General features: G+C 32.4%; 1 protein-coding gene across 1 annotated transcript in view; it reads left to right on the top strand.

The window, feature by feature from the left end:
- Positions 1 to 2147: 2147 nt before the first annotated feature.
- The window catches only part of LOC108903521 (MOXD1 homolog 2), a 174943-nt gene continuing 158605 nt past the window's right edge, over positions 2148 to 18485 (top strand). Inside the window, exon 1 of the mRNA XM_018705740.1 lies at positions 2148 to 2386. The gene's annotated coding sequence lies outside the window, so the exon portion shown is untranslated. The remainder of the gene's footprint in view (positions 2387 to 18485) is intronic.

Raw genomic sequence — 18485 nt, 5'->3', positions numbered from 1 at the left:
GCATTTTGCACTATATCAATGTCCCATACGTCAAAATATATTACAACTAGATCTAAATCTTTACGTAATTGGAGAAATGGCAGAAATGCCTGAAAGAGATCTAACAATTAACTACAAGATCACTTATTTTCTTAATAAAAAACCTTCTTTTCGTTTTTTTTGATATTATCTCGCCTATTGTTAGAGATGGACCCAACAAACCTTATATGACTATGCTCGACAGGGAAAGTTCTATCTAAATATGTACAAAATATACAGGGTGTTCCATTTAAATTAACAAAGTTAACATCGGCAGCCATTTTGTTTGGACATTGTATATTTTTCAACTATCATTCTCGAATAGTTCATAAAAAATCGTGCAACTTTTGTATTTAACATTTTTTTATAACTCTTAAAATAAAAAAGTTAATGGTGGGGGGGTCAAAATATAGTGAATCACTCTGTACATAGTAATAAAATGAGTAAATTTTTACTCAAAATAACAAGATTTTTTGTTAAACCAAGTCCACAGTAATGTTCACTTAACCATTTGTTATCTAAATAAATTTCATACGGTATTGAAACTTTTGAGTTACAAGTAACACAACATTGAGTTATATTTTTAATATATTTTGTAGAGGACTTCACTATACGTATACAGTTTCAATCAATAATCAGCTAATAATAACTGAAATTATTAAGATTCTATAAATTTTTAGTTACTTTAATTGATATTTAGTCATTATATTTATTTTTATTGGTTGTTTACATAATTTTTATGAGTATGCAGTTTGGAAAAAGTGTCTCTTTTATAATCTTAAATAATATTCGATCGATTTGAAGCATCTATTTAGTTAATTCTAGCTTTGTTCTTGAATTTCACAACTTCACTTTTCTACATTTACCCGCTCCTTCTGTCAGAAGTTTTCCTTTTATTTTCAGTAGTACTAAATTAAAAAATGTTTCGTACAAAAACATAATTCGCGTTCTATCTTTTTAATTATGTACAACGTACTTATATAATAATTATTTTTTATGTATTTTGTTAAATATTGAGGTAATCATCTTATTCCTAACTTTCGACATGTAATTTTAAAATAGCATTTAAGTGTAGAAATAATACATATGTGGAAACAAAAAGATCTCTTTGTAACAGCCGTTTATTACTTGATCAAAATTTGTCAAAGGTAAAAAACAAGAACATGGGATGTTTCTCCATAGAGTAGTTGACACCTGCAGTATCAGCTGTTAACAATCACGTCTGTAAGGTTTAATATCTATTGCATATCTAGATCTCTGGTGTTGTAGAATATTGCTTGTCTTCATTTAATAAGATTTAAAAAAATATATTTTCTTTCATCTGTGTGACTTTCCTTAAATTTTTTTACGATATCGATGTCGAAATTGCCATACAATTTTTTTTATACACTTACAAAATTGAGCGTAATAATTAACATTGTTAATATTTTTGAAGTAATACCTTGTTTACAGGTGGATAAATGTAGGGAAAATGTTATTAATATCCGGCATTTGTTGATTTTGCTATATCTGTGGATTTTGTAGTTCAGGATTTACAATAGATACTAAAATCACACTTCGTATTATTTTCTTAAGTAATCTAACACCAAAAGAATGTACTATGAAACTCTACAGGTTAACATATAATTGCAATATCTAAAACTGTTCCCAAAAATGTTGCTTTTTGTACAGGATTATGAACATAACTATAATACAGAAGCTATAAAATTAAGTCAAGCTATGAATTTCTAGCTGTAGATGCTCATTTGGTTGGCGAAGTGGAAATCATAGTGCGTAAAATAGTGGTTAAGGATCATAAAGGCCCGAAATCCAAGTCGAGACTTCCTAGCCGTCCCCAACAGGAAGTACTTCTAATTTACATCGACGACTGCCAACAACAAAGAGTCAAGTTACGGGCCAGCTTCTCCTCTTACACCTGGAGATCCGTGGCATCGAATAATTGTTATGTTTAGATGAGCTTCGACAGTTCTTTGGATTTCCGGCGATACACGCTATTGTGCTCGACCCTCCCATCCCAAACCAATAAGAATCGGCGTGCAGGTAAGGGACACTGCTCGGTGGTGGGGCGACGCATCCAGCAGGCCGAGCGGCGGAGCCCGTGCAGTCGGTTCAGTTCAGTTCCAAGGCAGGCCGCGATTGGAGTGCGCGCGTTGGTCCTTCGAACGCGGATACGAGTTAAAAGATAAGTCGCCCCTAAATAAGCGTCAGTTCTCCCGGGCTCTTCCGACAGCAACATTCTGGGAGCGCCAGCTGCGACAATCATCGTTTGTGATACAGTTGTGAGGTTGATGTTTGGTAGTTACTTGTGTGCGCTGTTCTGTGGATTTTAATCAGTGCGAGCTTCGGTAGTGGATTAGTTTTTGTCTAGGTGAGTGTCCAAAAGATCCAAAACTTCTCATGATAATCATTAGTCCACGATACAGTCAATAGAAACAAAGGCGTCGATTAAAGGAACATTTCGATTTCGATAATTACAGCGGTTGAAGTACCTCGAATCAACCTGAGGGTGGTTGTTCATGACATAAAACAAAGATCCTTATAACGAAGCTACAAACTTCAATTCCGCCAAATACCTCAGAAGCACTACAATCAATTTTATCCTACAATTTGAACAATTCAAAATAAAGATATGCCAACGTCTTTTCATTAAACAAAAATGTATGGTACGCATAACACTTGCTTTTAACTGATGAATATCGGAAATGATCAAACGACTACGTGTCCAACACTTCTAGTAACAATACAAATGATGATGCTTTCAAAAAGTAACCAAAAAATCTTTTGATACCTGCTTTGGTATAATTAAGTCCAACTCTACATTATAATGTGAAACTATGAAAGTTTTTTCATAATTTAAAACAAAAATATTTATTAAAAAAACTGCAAGGGATACAGAAACCAATTTCATGCAAGGGAAATGTCATACCGTCTTGGATTCTCTGCAAAATTAACTTTCCGTATAATTTACAAACACTTCCTTGTACAAACTATATCTGAAACTAGTACCGAAACACTAGCTACTAAATAATTGAGTTTGATTAATGTTAGGAAGTGATCAAATTTCAAACATAATATGCTGCCTCTTCATAGTTTCTTGGAAGACTATTCCAATGACTTGACGTTAGAAAATTGAATCAACTGTAAAACGAAATATAAATGCTCTGCATTCAGAGTCGAATCTTTTATGGTGGCATTCAAAATTCTCAAAGGCTCGACAGTCAAAAGAACCTTTAGATGTTTCGGTATGAAAAGGTCTAACTAAAATCATTAGATATTTGAATATGGGTCCCAACAAAGTAAATGAACATTCATAGTTAATACAAAGCATGAGAAAAAGCCAAAGAAAACACCAGTTCAAAGTTTGCACAACTACATATTTCCAATTACGTTTGAAGTTGTTCTGAGTTGCGTTTCCGAGTTGTGAGATCAAAGGACGTATTTCTTAACTAAGTACTTATAAAATATTTAACTTTCTCTGTAAATTCTTGAACGTCATTTTTTTGATCGATCAGGAAACAAATCCTGAGACGTTATTACAGAGGTCCTATTGTTCCTGCAACGCGAGGTCTTAATGAGTATAGAGTTCCTTTGACAAGTAACGATATCGTGCTCGTAGAATAAAGAACTGCATAATCGAGATACCTGGACGTCACTCTGCCAATTGCTTCAGAATTGGTGATTGATTATGCCAGTGCATTTTCTGGGTGAGTCATTGTTGGTCGATTTAGGTCACGTCTGGCAGGTTGCATACCTCGTCCTTCGGAGAGAACGGCGGTAGGCGAGACGTCTGCCTTGTTTACGAGCATATTAGTGGTAGATTCACGGAATTCACCACCCACGGATCTATCGAGAGATTGATAAACTCTAGGAGATAGGCAAGAGCTGCCTTTGTTACTGTTACTGGCCACCTAAATGTAGAATTTAACAAAATAATTATAAAAGTATATATTTCAAATTCACAGAAATCATGAAATCTCTCAGCTGTGGAGATAGAAATATATCTTGAGCACGTGTTGAAAATGATTTTGTTGACGTCAAATTTAAATATGTTATCAAAAATATTGAAACTAATTATATATTTGTCGTGCTCTCTTGTTTTGTAATCCTGTACAATAATAAAGTTATTTTCGTTGATATCTCAATCTGAACATGATAGAAATACAAGTGTTAGTCTAGATTAATATAATAATCTTAAAACTATAATAAATAGTTGTTGTTTATCGAAATCAAGGTATTGACCTCAACCATTAGATCACCATTAACGATAGAATAAATTGCGTTATTGAAATTGACCAGCTCTAAAACTATGTTTAATTGATTCGTGCTTGATATATTTTTTTATTGTACAAAAAAAGGGAGGGACAGTGTGCGCATTCTTAAAATATGGTTTGTGGGAAAGGAGAAACGTTTTGTTAACGTAAAAATGAATAAATTAAGAGGAAAATAATGACTAATGTCACAACGTAATTCAAAAGCATAGTAAAAATTTAAAATGCGTATGATTTTTCATTTAAGCTATATTAAACTAAAAAATCACACTGACATTTAACAGAGGCACAAAAAAAATTCTCCCGACATTTCCTACCGAGCTAATAAGGTCAGTTACGTTTTCAACTAAAATACCCAAAGGTCGCGCCCTGCACTCTTGAAATTCCTGTTCTTTTGTCTGCCGCACAAAACATTCGTCGTCACGGGGGTGGACGGCAACCCCCGTTCTGGACTACCGAGTAGAACACACTTCTCTCTCCCGGCAGCGCTGCACTTGACTTACCCATAAATATTCTAGCACACAGACTCTGCGGGCCCGTTTTCGACAGGCCAGAGAGTCGGATGGCAGAGAGCTTTATACGTACAGGGTGCTACGCCTTACATATAGTGATATAGTGCAGTAATTACATGAAAACGTCATGAAAAATTAAACAGTAAAAATGTGAACTGGTTTAAAAATAGCACGTTTAAATCATAATACGTTTAAATCATAAATATAGAAAAGACGTTTAAAGACGTTTAAATAAAAAATATAGAAAATAAAATTTACAAAAATGTATTGATTGTGAAACTGCAACGTTGGTACAAGCATATGTTGCTGCAATAAAATGGAATGTTTTATAGTTTAAATCAGATAAACGTTATTCAATAGTAGAAAACGTTTAAACAGCACGTTAGAAAAGTTAAAAGTTGGAACAATGTAAATTGTAATTACTTTAATAATAACACGCTTTAATCATAATCTCTGTAGAAAATAAAATCGTTTTCATGTTTATAAAAACGCATCGGTTGTAACATTGCAATATAATATAAACGTTATTATCAATAATTTTAAATTATCAAATAAAAATAGGATGGACGTTATTCAGTTCAGTGGCATTGTATGAGTAAATGTTATATTTTGTTACAATTGATAGCTCTCTGATGTGTGTACTATGAGTTCTAATATCCCAACATTTAAACGTTACGACGTTTAAATTATCTTGAGGAAGAGCTAAAAACGACGACTATACGTTTAAATCACAACGTTGGATCATGTGAGGAAATAATATAATATTGAAGTTTATAATAAACGTATTGATGGCAAGATGTAAACGTATTATCAATAATTTAAACGTTTTAAAATATCAACCAAGATAACTTATATAGAAACGTTGTTTATTTATTGTTCTTTGATGAAACTGTAGCTATTTGATGTGTACTTTATACATTGTAATATTTAAACGTTAGATGTTTTATCGTTTTGAAGAAAAACTAAAAATCAAAATCGAAGCATAATATCACTATAATAGTAACACGTTTAAATCACAAACGTTGTAATATGGGAGAAATAATATAATATTAAGGTTTATAAAAATTTATTGTTTTCAAAATATAACGTTATTATCAATAACTTAAACGTTTTAAAATCATTTGATCGTTTTGAAGAATAGTTAAAAATCGTAATGGAAATATAAATTTCAATATATATGTTTAATTCACTAAAGTTGTAAAGCTGTAAAAAATAGTCACATTAATGTTTATAGAAATATATTTATTGAAAACCTGGAATATTTTGACATAAATATCATGGATAATAAATATAAATATAATTATATTTCAGTAGTAAAAAAACGTTTACTGAAATTTTACGATTAAATGTTGTACCTGTGTTTGTTTTAACATTATCTAATCAGAGAATATATTTAGAGACAATATTTTGTATGTTCAACATTATTGAAACCTTAAACATTGCAAATGCCATCATTTTAATAGTGTACAATTTGTGGTGTTTGCTGCAATAGCATTTATCTAATTGAAATCAGAATTTAATCAATATCATTGGTATCTAGTCACGAAAATAATACTTTTCATATTTAATGTCATTAAAATGTGTTCATTTAAATATGACGTTTGTAACACGTAAATATATCGCCTGCTGTCAGTTATGTATACGGCTGTCAGAGAGAGTCGCAATTCACTGGCATGCCATGCGAGTCAACCGAGACATGCGTGAGCCGCTGCCTCAGATTGCTTTTCACGTTTACCTCACGTTAGTATAATGTTGCCTTTGTTATCGTGCGGATGTTGCGTAATTAATCCGTTGGTGTTTATGGTGGTGTATTGTGGACTATTTAATTTGTTGCATTTTAATAAATATTGCGTATGCCTATGTCCTTCGGCTCAATTCTGACAGCCCTAGTTATGTATATTGGAAGGATATTCATAAGTTTATACTTATTATAAAATGACAATTTGTAGATAACGTACCGTTATTATTTGTTTCTATTACTATTTCGTTCATGTCGTCGTTATTGAAACGTTGAACGTCATAATGACATCGTTTTAATATGTTGTGTTTTGTGTGGGATGCTGTCACAATTATTTTAATCGTAATTATTTGAATGGAGCTGTGAAAATTATCACAAGTTACTTCAAGCAGAATGGCACAAAAAGGTTATAAATAAAGTCATTTAAACGTTTTAATAGATCGTCAGCTGTCCGTGATATATTGAAAATCCGCACGTTTAAAGCGACGTTCATATACGACGTTTATTTTTTCCTGTGTCCACTCCATTCACGTCGTCCCAAATCGTAAATCTCTCCGTCCCATCGAATCGTACATAAATACTGGGAATACATTACCCTCAAAAGAGTATTTGACACAAATAATCCCAGCCATAAAGCATAAAATCGTCCGGGATATCTGGGGACACAGCCCGAGCCAGCCCTACACCGAAACACTCCAATTCTCCCAGCTCTCGTTCCGGGATCGGCCTCGCCGGCATTCCCGGAGAAATTAGCCCAGTCGAGCTGCCGAAATAAATAAAGCGGTATTAAATTATTAATTTTGCCGGCTGCGGATCCGGCCGCCCGAATTGCTTTCCCGAATAAATGTTTTCTTTACCCTAACAAATCACTCTTTATATCACTTAACCGACTAAATAAATTTATTGCGTTTATGCGAGTGTGCGAAGGAATGGATGGGGCCGGCCGTAAACCCTTTGGGTACTCCCCTGGGTCGCGCTGGCGGAAGAATATACATTTATTATTTCCTCAGAAAATACAAGGCGCCAGAGTGGCAATGTTGAGGAATAAAAATAGTTTGAGCGCTCTAACGTTTAAATAGAAACGATGAGATTGCAAATTTAACTATTTAAACGTTTGACGTTTAATGACGTTTTTATTGTCACGTGAATATGAAGAAAATTATCAAGTTGTTATTAAAAAACGCACGTATTAGGATCCTGATGTTGTAATCGTTTAAACGTTATGACAGGATCTATTTATGAACATGTCACATTAGAACACACATTTGTTATTTTTTTGAAACTGCTATTATTGAAAATATAAGAAAGTTTAAACATTCCAAAATTAAACGTTTTTAGATCATTATAGACGTTAAATTCATATAAACGTACTTATATTTATTATTTCCTTGTAAGTGGTATTATTGAGAATCTAAATATTTTACATATTCTAATGCAGAAACGTTGAAATTGAAAATTTGATACACTTATATATTGATGCAAAAGTTTAAACGTTTGACAACGTTTAAATTCTGTGAGTCAAAGAATATAAAGAAATTTGACGTTAAACATTAGAATAACAATAAATATAAATTACGTTGTTCATAAATAAACGTTGTGATTGGATTTGAGTGTTACACGTTATAATATACATTGTTTTATTGCAAATGACACCTATGATAATTTAAAATTGTTTAAACGTTCTAATATTTAAATTGAAACGTTGAGTTATTTGAATGGCTTATTTATAAACGTTGGAAAATGGAAACAATTTAAACGTTTGACATTCAGACACGTTTAAATTTTGCAACTGACGTTGCAAATATAATCGTAACGTTCTAAAATTAATGACTTTCAAATCATTTAAACGTTATGATAAAATTTGTTAATGAATGTAGTATTGAATTTAAAATGGTTGAATGTTTTAATAGAAATATTGAAGCTGAAAATTTAAAAAAATCCCGGAAATATAAACAATACATATAATCTATTATAACCATATAACAACATTTAAACCGTGTTGTTCAAAGATGACGAAATCATACGTTGAAAATTAGAATGAATCTTCAATATAAACGTTTAGTAAATGTCATTACAAAATAAACGTTTTAAAATTAATGATCTTAAAGTCGTTTAAACGTTATAATTTGTTTTGTTAATGAATAATATCTTTGTTCTCATTTAAAAGACGTAAAAGTACCTTAGTAGTGCACTACAGTCAAGTCACCTTTTAAATTTAATGTTACTGGACTCGCCACATTATTCGAAATATGTTATATATCAAAAGTATTTAAATGTTTCCTGTGAAAGCTGGAGACTTATGATAATGATGTAGAAGGAATTTTGAACATTTACGAGTACAATAACTTTAAATACAGAATGTGGTTGTTTTTAAATACTGAGAATATTGGTATGAAAATAATAGGTGTTAAATTTTTTCCTCTTTTTCTGTATTGTCAGAGTTAATATCGGAAATCTAAAAAGATTATATTTAATTTAATTAATAATAACTAATGTAATGACTTTTTTGTGTAAAACATAGCTTCAAAGTAGCTTGAAAGAGATTAATATGCTTTCCCAGCTCTTGTAGCAATTAATAATGACATATCCTGGTACTTTGTATGTCAACAACGAAATTTCTATTGACTCCATGCATATGATACATTATTTGAAGTGGTGGCTGCTAAAATTACCAACCACTTATCCCAACAGGCAATTATTTTCTCCCTGACTACAGAAATATGAAGTGCCTACTTTTAAAGTCACTATAACAACTCGTAAGCACACTGTATGCTTTTGTTTTATCCACAGCTATAAATTTAAATGCTCGTAAAATCTGGTTCAATGGTATACTGAAATTTAAACCAGATGGAGCTGAGTGTTCATTTGGTACCTGGAAATGTTTGTGTTATATACTATATAGCAGTTATCTATTTCAGTTTGGAAAAAATTGAGTTTAGGGGTAGTTTAGTTTTCGTTGTAGGTTATATGCCTTTATAACTAGATAAAGCAACATTTATAAAATCAAAAAGGCGATACTGGCCCTGAATCAGATCCTTGAGGAACTTTCTTTACTGTCCGCTAGATCTTAAGTAAATTTACTTTTCCAAGGATTCAAACCATTGTTCTGGTTGCCAGAAGATAATTTATTTAGTGTTTCCTGAAGTATATGCAAATATTTTGAATTAACTGTTTCAGTTTGAAAAAATTAAGCTTTAGATTAGTTCGGTATGTTCACTTTCTAGGTCACAAATGTCTTTTGGTCCGTTTAGCAAGCAGATGAAGCAACATTTATGCAAGTAAAAATTGGTACTGGCCTAGAATTAGACCCTTGAGGAATACAACATAAATATTAAGTAAATTTACTTTTCTAAGGATTTAAGCAATTTGAAAATGGGAATATAACATTGTCTCGAACATTGTTCTTTCTTTGGTGAAGTAAGTAATAGAACAAGTTACTAAACTCTGCGGACGTTTTTAAATTGTAGGGGAATTTTTCACTGCACTTCTGAATCGTCTAGCCGTACTTCGGTAATTAAAGTCATGTAAGGCGTATAATCCATCATCGAAAAACGAGCAACTGTCAGAATTACCATAGCCCCGATGTAAACCCAATATTACCCGACGCAGCCAGATCCCTATCGAAATATTTAAAATTTAAAACTTCCTTTAATCGTGGACTTGCCCAGACAGATAAAATCATCATTAAATTTTCACACCCAGCACCCTTACGACCCGAGAATTAAAAGATCCGCTCGAATGGTGTCTATAAAATTAACCAACTGCACTTTCGAGCCGAGGTATAGTATATATTAACACCCCTTCGTGAAAAATATCGGGTTACGTTCTCTAGGCCACCACATGGTCGTATTAATGAACTCGGGTGTGTCGTTATCTCTTGTTTGTCCGGATAAATCGTCAAATTGGGAGAGACAACACGGACTCAAAGTCTATGTAAATACGGCATATTAGGGATGGGTAAACAGAGTTATTTCGTTTGTTGGTTTTGATAACTTGGACGCTTTTGATGCCTGGAAGGATGTTTGACGATCTAGTCAATCAAGTAAATACGTGGAAGTGAATGTCCTCTCCATGTAATGGGAATGTTTTTCGATAACTCTAATGGCATTACACCGTTTCTTGATAAGGTTTTGATGCATTTGGAGGACGTAAGTTGACTTGATTCATTTGCATTCACAACAATGTTTTCATTTTATTTACAACAGAATTCTGATTTCTTCTTTTTTCTTCTTACCATACTTTTGTCTTCGAATTTGTTTATATTTCTTTAGTGGCATGTTCATTCATATAGGGTTGTGGTATGGTGATTTAATAGTTATCAAATTTAAGCCATATCTTTCTAAAGAAACATATAATGCATTGAAAGTACTTCTGAATGCTTGAGGATGGAAAAACTAAAGTTGTTGTTAATATTAGCAAAAAATGGAGCATGATTTTTGATATTTGGTAAATTAATTTAATGTATATAGTCGAAATCTGTTAAGTGATCATAAAAACGAACTAAGTATCGACAGTTATTTGGTCCTAGTCGCTATATTTTTATACCTATACTACAACTGCTGTATCCGAAAAACTATACGGACCACTGATTCAGATGTTCTTTCGCGATAATTTTAACATTACCTGTATGAGAAGTTTACTTCAATGTATGTTGAAGACTTTACTGAGAATATAATTAAAAATTCAAATAGTATATCTTCTAACCTAGTTAAAGTTTTCTAATTCATTTGTGCCATAATTGAAATTTCAGAGAAATATTTGGTTCAGTGAAAATACGTCGCCCCACACGCAGAAAAAATTTCTTGCTTCAAGAGTACAACAGTTTATATACAGGGTGATCCAGATTTTATTAGACAAACTTCGGGAAAGTACTACACAACAAAAATTAATATCACTTTGCTCTATGAACATAAGCGCAGAAAGCCACCGTTTATGGACGTTGAAATTATCAAAAATAATACAATTTATTTTAAATATCTGGAAAACCATTTCATCAAATTTATCCAAATTTGATACACATTTTTTTCAAATATTTCTCCTACTTCTGTATGTACACAGTCTAAATTCAAAAACCAATGGCGGAGAAAGAAGGATATCGGTTCCTTATTTAAAGTAAAACTTCTACGCCACTGAATTAATTGGTAATATGAATACATTTCATAACGGTCTGAAATATTCCAGATCAAAAAACAGTCTGTTATTTTTGTCGAAAAGTGAATGGTTTACGAGTTATGAGACATATTATCCAAGTAAACAAAACGTTGAAATAGGGAAAAATAAAATGAATTTAGGTGGTCCAGATTTTAATAGACAAACTTCGGGAAAGTACTAAACAAAACAATTAATATCATGTTGCTTTATCAATATAAGCGCAGAAAGCCATCGTTTATGAGATACAGGGCGTTGAAAGTGTCAAAAAAAGTCTCAAAAATAAAACAATTTTTTAAAATAACTGGAAAACCGCTAAATTTATCCATTTGATACACATTTTTCACTATCATAGCAAACATATCAAACTCAACTTTCAAGTAACAAGAACAACAAGTAAAGTTATATGAAAAACAAATAAATTAAATCAATTGCTCGAAATGTTCATCTCCAAATTCAATGCACTTTTGGCAACTTTTGGTTACAGAATTCACAACAGCTCTAATTAAAACTGGATTTTGCTTCAAATTAGTGCAGGCCTCATTTAGCCTTTACACTAGCTGGTCTCTATCTGCTATAGGAACGGCATAAACGTCATTTTCTAGGTTACCCCCAAGTAAGCTACCAATTAATTCAGTGGTGTAGAAGTTTTACTTTAAATAGGGAAACGATATCCTTGTTTCTCCGCCACTGGTTTTTGAATTTGGACTGTATGCATATAGAACTAGGAGAATTATTTAAAAAAAAATGTGTGCCAAATTTGGATAAATTTGATGAAGTGGTTTTCCAGATATTTAAAAAAATTGTTTTATATTTGTTAATTTCAACGCCCTGTATTTCACAAACGGTGTTTTTTTACGCCTATGTTCATAGAGCAAAGTGATGTTAATTTTTGCTGTTTAGTACTTTCGCGAAGTTTGTCTATTAAAATCTGGATCACACTGTATATGCAAGAAAATATTTTCTTCTTTCAAGAAAATTATTTATTTATTTAAATAGGTATATTAAATTTCTACCCAGAAATATAATTTCTTACTTTAAAAGTAGGCATATTTAAAATAAATATTTGATATTTACGGTTAAACGAATTCTATTCTTAATTTTACGATCTACATAGATTTTATAGAAACATGTTTTGTATATTAATGTATAGTTTGTTTAATACAAAATTGAATAGTTTTGGTCAAATGATTGTATATACTTGTTTAAGAATATATTTGGATATAAATATTTCTCAGTAATGAAAAATACTTTGTGTCATTCTCACAACACCTAGTACCTACCAACAACTAGGACCGTTCGTAAGTTTAACCAACCAGACATAGGTCGGTTTGGAACCTATTGATAGTCCTCATCTTTATGTCGTTACAACGATCCACTTAGTGTCGTTACTCACCAGGAGATTTGTACCACAGAGCGTAAGTAGCTCCATCTATCGTGCTACTTCCCATCTACGCCATTCTGTGACCTGCTACAATTTTCTTTCAAGAAAACCTAAGTTTGATTATAAAATGCTACATTTGTCTTGAATAATTCCTACATTAACACTAAATTTTAAAAATATACATATATTTTAAGTACCTGGTAGTTTTGAAACAAATTGTTTGCAGTGTATGATGCACTGTAAAAGATATTGTAACTAAAGTCCGAGACAATAAATTTCAAAACTATAAAAGATTTCTATATTTACAAATAATATAAATTCTTAGAAAAATGGTAGATTACAGCAAATATTTCACATAGTTTGACGAAAGTATATACATTTCAATAGAATAAAGTAACATTTGCGGCAAATAATTTCATTTTCATTTGATCCAAATACTTTTTTTGCGCACGTCTGGATCAGGTTTAATCCATTGTAAGATTGATCTAGAATACAAAAGGCTTTTTGGATCCATTTCCAGGAAAGATAATCAGAATGTCAACATTTTATTAGAATTTTCGAAAAAATACAGAATGTTTTCGAACATGTCAAAAATAATATAGAATAGTATTTAAGCTTACTTGCGATATATTTCTGTCCGGCCTATCTATATGAAAACAAGATTTAAATACATAGTAAGGCCAGTAAAAACCAAAACCAATATTTGTCTAGCTGGTATTATCTCCTAAGGAAGCGGGCGAGGTATTTGCTCTAAAAACATTCAAACAAGTTTTCATGGCAGTGAAAACAGAACAAAACGTTTGTTTAATGTACCAGTGAAGTGTGTCGAACACCAGACCATTTCTAATGGGTTAGACGCAGTTTTTACAAGGTTTCGAGCGAAACCGACTGATATTCGGCTCTACCAATTAACAGTTACCATCGGAAACGCTTATAGAAATCCACAAATGTATTTTATTCTTAAAATAATAATGTTGGAAGTCTATTTGTTACTTGGGGCTTGTCGAAAGACCCTTGAGACTAGATATAAAAATCCAAAGTGACATAAAATCTGAATATTCTGAAAGTTCTGATTCGAAAAATATAAACAGCGGTTTTTTACAGAATAATTTTTCTAAACTCCCGTTAATTGCTCACGAAATGTTAATACACATATATCGATTTCTTCATTTGTTTATCATTGTTTTCAGTTTGACATACAATTGTAATTTTGACAAACAACAATCAGTTGTCAAACATTGGTCAATTTTCAAAACTTTTCCGTAAGTTATTTGTTGGAGGCCATGTGTTTTCTGATAAAATTTTGGGACGCAACTGCTACTTCGTGAATTATTTGCAAATATTTAACAGTTCCCTATGGTTTTGCGGGCCACAAATATGCCTGAAGCCGACTCTGCACCTGGCCAGGAATTCGAAGGCTAATTATACGCCGAAACGAAATTTAAAAACCTCATTGAGTAAAACGATGCTTTCAATATGAATAACAACCGTGAAATGAGTAGTTTTTTTTTCTGGCAGTCGGTATTGTGCGGTGGGATGCCATCAATAATGACCCGCGATCTCCACAATGCCCCCGAGGTCTCGGGAAGAATGGGCCTCTGCTCCGTCTCTTAATTCACGCTATTATATGAGGAGACCACGAATAATTGTCACTGATTCTTCTGTTTCACCGAAGATAACAAATAATCCTTCTGTTTTTCTTCTTATATTAACAATTTTTTTACTTAAATCATCTTTTTTTTCGTGGTAATCTGAATTTTCATATTCCGGTGAGGTTTTTTCGAAAAACCCTTTTTTTAATGCTTAGGGAGCGCCCCAACCTCAATGTCGAAGAAAAAATTTTTAAATACTCGATGTTCAGTTGTAGAAAAAATGTTTAAAAAGTATCTGCTATTAATAAAATTGATTATTTTGATCCTTGATGATATATCTGATGTTTTTTCTTCAAAAACCTAACCTCAAAATTATTAATTCTAACCTAAAAGCCTTAAACGAAATTTACATTGGAAAAAAGTTGTTTTACATGTCAAAAGTACGAAATAGATTCAATAGAACCCTACGTAACATGTTATACCCAAACCATGAATTTGAATATAAAAAACCTAACCTCAAAACCAACATTAACTAAGTTTAAACTCACTAAATTAAGAATTGATAAAAAAAATGAAAAATATCTTTATTGTACAGAGATTCGATCAACAATTTTTCCGAGAGCACACACCTTGTGCCATATTGTACCCAAATCTGACACCTTAACCCAAGAACCTAACCTCAAAATTGGAAAGATTGTCAAATCAAATCATTAGAGTGAAAAAAATTGTCGCAAAATTATTTTCTTTAATAAAAATTATACCCTCAACCCTTCAATCATTATACTTTCAAGTACTAGAAATGTAGGGTTTGAGGGTCAAAGGTTTGGAAATATAGAGCTTCAGGGTTTAGGGCTTAGGGCTTGAGTGTATAGGGTTTGTGAGTAAGGGGCTCAAGAGTCTAGAGTTTGGGAGAATAGGGCTCGAGGCTGTAGAGCTTTTGTTTATAGGGCTCAAAGTACATCTACTGATTTGGGAGTAAAGGATTTGAGGCTCTAGGCTTTAGGAATATTGGACTCAAATACCTGAATTTGAGGTTAGGTTAGTCTATCAGGCTTCATTGCAAATTTAATAAATGGTTATTAATAATAAGCCACAATAATGTTTTACAAACGTTTTATTGCTATGTAGATGTTTTTGTGGAATTTTTCTAGCAAAAAAATCGAGTTAAACAAAATTTCAAGGTCTTAAGGTTATGTTTTCAGTTTTGACTAAAGGTTTTAGCGATCGCGATGATGAACACTCAACAAAAATACATTTATACTTTTTATTAAAGAAAATAATTTTGTGACATTTTCTTTCACTCTAATGATTTGATTTGACAATCTTTCCAGTTTTGAGGTTAGGTTCTTGGGTTAACGTGTCAGATTTGTGTACAAGGTGTGTGCTCTCGGAAAAATTGTTCATCGAATCTCTGTACAATAAAGATATATTTCATTTTTTTTTTCATTAATCCTTAATTTAGTGAGTTTAAACTTAATTAATGTTGGTTTTGAGGTTAGGTTTTTTAGATTCAAATTCATGGTTTGGGTATAACATGTTACGTAGGGATCTATTGAATCTATTTCGTACTTTTGGCATGTAAAAAAACTTTTTTTCCAATGTAAATTTCGTTTAAAAGGCTTTTAGGTTAGAATTAATAATTTTGAGGTTAGGTTTTTGAAGAAAAACATCAGATATGTCGTCAAGGATCATAAATATTTTTAAACATTTTTTTCTACAACTGAACATCGAGTATTGAAAAAATTTTTCTTCGACATTGAGGTTGGGGCGCTTCCTAAGCATTAAAAAAAGGGTTTTTCGAAAAAACCTCACCGGAATATGAAAATTCAGATTACCACGAGATTATTAAGAAAAAATCACGACGAGACGATGAAAATTGGCGAGTGGCGAGAATTTTGTCCAAAATTTCCCACTGTACTACGTGTCAAAAGTGACAAATTTTGAAGACGTTGCTTTCGTCACCGTCAGACACAAAAAACAAAAAAATAATGTTTCCTTCCCTGCCGAAGAAACTAACATGGCAGTTGGCTGCCAACGAACCTCCAGCACTACCAACCCAAACAATCAAACGACAGCCTCGATCGCCCCGTAAAAACTAATAATCAGGCTCGGTTAACGTCGCCTCTTAATCGATTCGAATTAGTTCAATCTCGGGCACGGAATTAGCACGGGAATAATTAATAGATGTGCCTTTGGAGCCTGGTTTTTAATAAATCAATTAACCCCGGACCTCCTTTAACCATTCTAATGGATATTAACGGTCATATGTACGGGGCAATCGGCGCGGCTATTAACACTGATTTTAATAAACGAGAGGAATCGTTTTTTAATTGGCATTTGTTTTATTAAAACTGGGCCGAGATTAAAGCTGCGCCCGGCGTTCGGTAGACATAAAAGGACGTCTCAAAGTGCCGAAATTGTTATTAATTTGAGTGAAAGGGAGATGGTTGCGTTAATAATCGAAAGGATTTGATGGGTCTCTAGATAGACAAGGCGAAAACCTTGCATTCGTGGGAGAAATTTTCCATGAATCAAGATGATGCCGCCCGGAAATCTGGTGCCCATTTGTTTAAACAAACTTTTTTTAAACAAATTGTAAAAATTGGTTTCTTCACTCCGGAATTTTTTTTTTAGGTTTTTGGCACATTATAAACAAAAAAGTTCCTATGCACTATGCCTCTAAAATTGAGAGTTTTAAAGTTATAAACAATTTAAGTTGCTAAAAATGCGAAAATTAAGATTTTCAACGGCCAATTTCCGGGTTCAAAATTGTTATTTTTGATGTTGCCAGGTACCTAAATTAAAGTTTAAACATCCCCCTACAAGATGCTGAAGAGTTTTTGGGACTCGCATTATTCTAAAGCCTTGTTTTTTATTGTTAATAAAGCGCTATGAGCCGCGCGCGCGCCTCTCTCATACGCGGATTCGCTAGTTCGTCTAGCGGCTTCAGCTTATGTTCTTTGAATTTAGCATTCTAAGTACTATTACTACTCATAAAATAATGTAAAAATTGATTATTTACATTTTATAATTCGTAATAATTTCATTTAATTAATTCAAAATTGTACGAATCGAGTGCAGAAAAAAATAAAAGGGCAATATGTAGTATCAAATACATTTGATTTTTATTAAAGAACATTTATTTATTACTGCATATTATTATTATCACACATTTATTCAATCATAAGCATTCTCACACTGTTCTGTGTTACAACCACATAAAGTGACATAGTTTTTCTTACAAGAACAAGCTTTAGTCTTACATTTTTTTATACATTTACATTGTTTAACTAAGTCTTTGGGTAAAAAATTTAGGTAATAATTCACCAGTTTCATTTTGATAACCAAAAGTTGTGAAATCCAAATATTGATATTGAGGAAAAATGGAACTTTTCCATATGTACGTTTGTAAAGAAGCTCATAGCGCATTATTCACAATTAAAAAACAAAGCTTTAAAATAACGAGAGTCCCAAAAACTCTTCAGCATCTTGTAGGGGGACATTTAAGCTTGAACTTAGGTACCTGGAACATCAAAAATAACAATTTTTAACCCGGAAACCGGTCATTGAAAATCGTCATTTTCGCATTTTTAGCAAATTAAATTGTTTATTNCAAGAGGCCTATTGGTCCACAGAAATCCAAAATATTATGCTTTTTACATTAAAAAGGTACTCTCTGAGCCAAATTGGCATAATAGCCGAACAAAAAATAAGTCCCGCATCGATCAATCAGGTATTTCCAATGCTACATTTCGCGCTACTCAAATATACCTTTTCCGTTCGAATGATCGGCGCAAAGCCCACATCCGCCGACGTTTCTTTGTT

This window comes from Anoplophora glabripennis, unplaced genomic scaffold (assembly GCF_000390285.2).
Source record: "Anoplophora glabripennis isolate ALB-LARVAE unplaced genomic scaffold, Agla_2.0 scaffold125, whole genome shotgun sequence".
Lineage (NCBI taxonomy): Eukaryota > Metazoa > Arthropoda > Insecta > Coleoptera > Cerambycidae > Anoplophora > Anoplophora glabripennis.
This window is presented reverse-complemented; position numbering and strand designations above follow the sequence as displayed.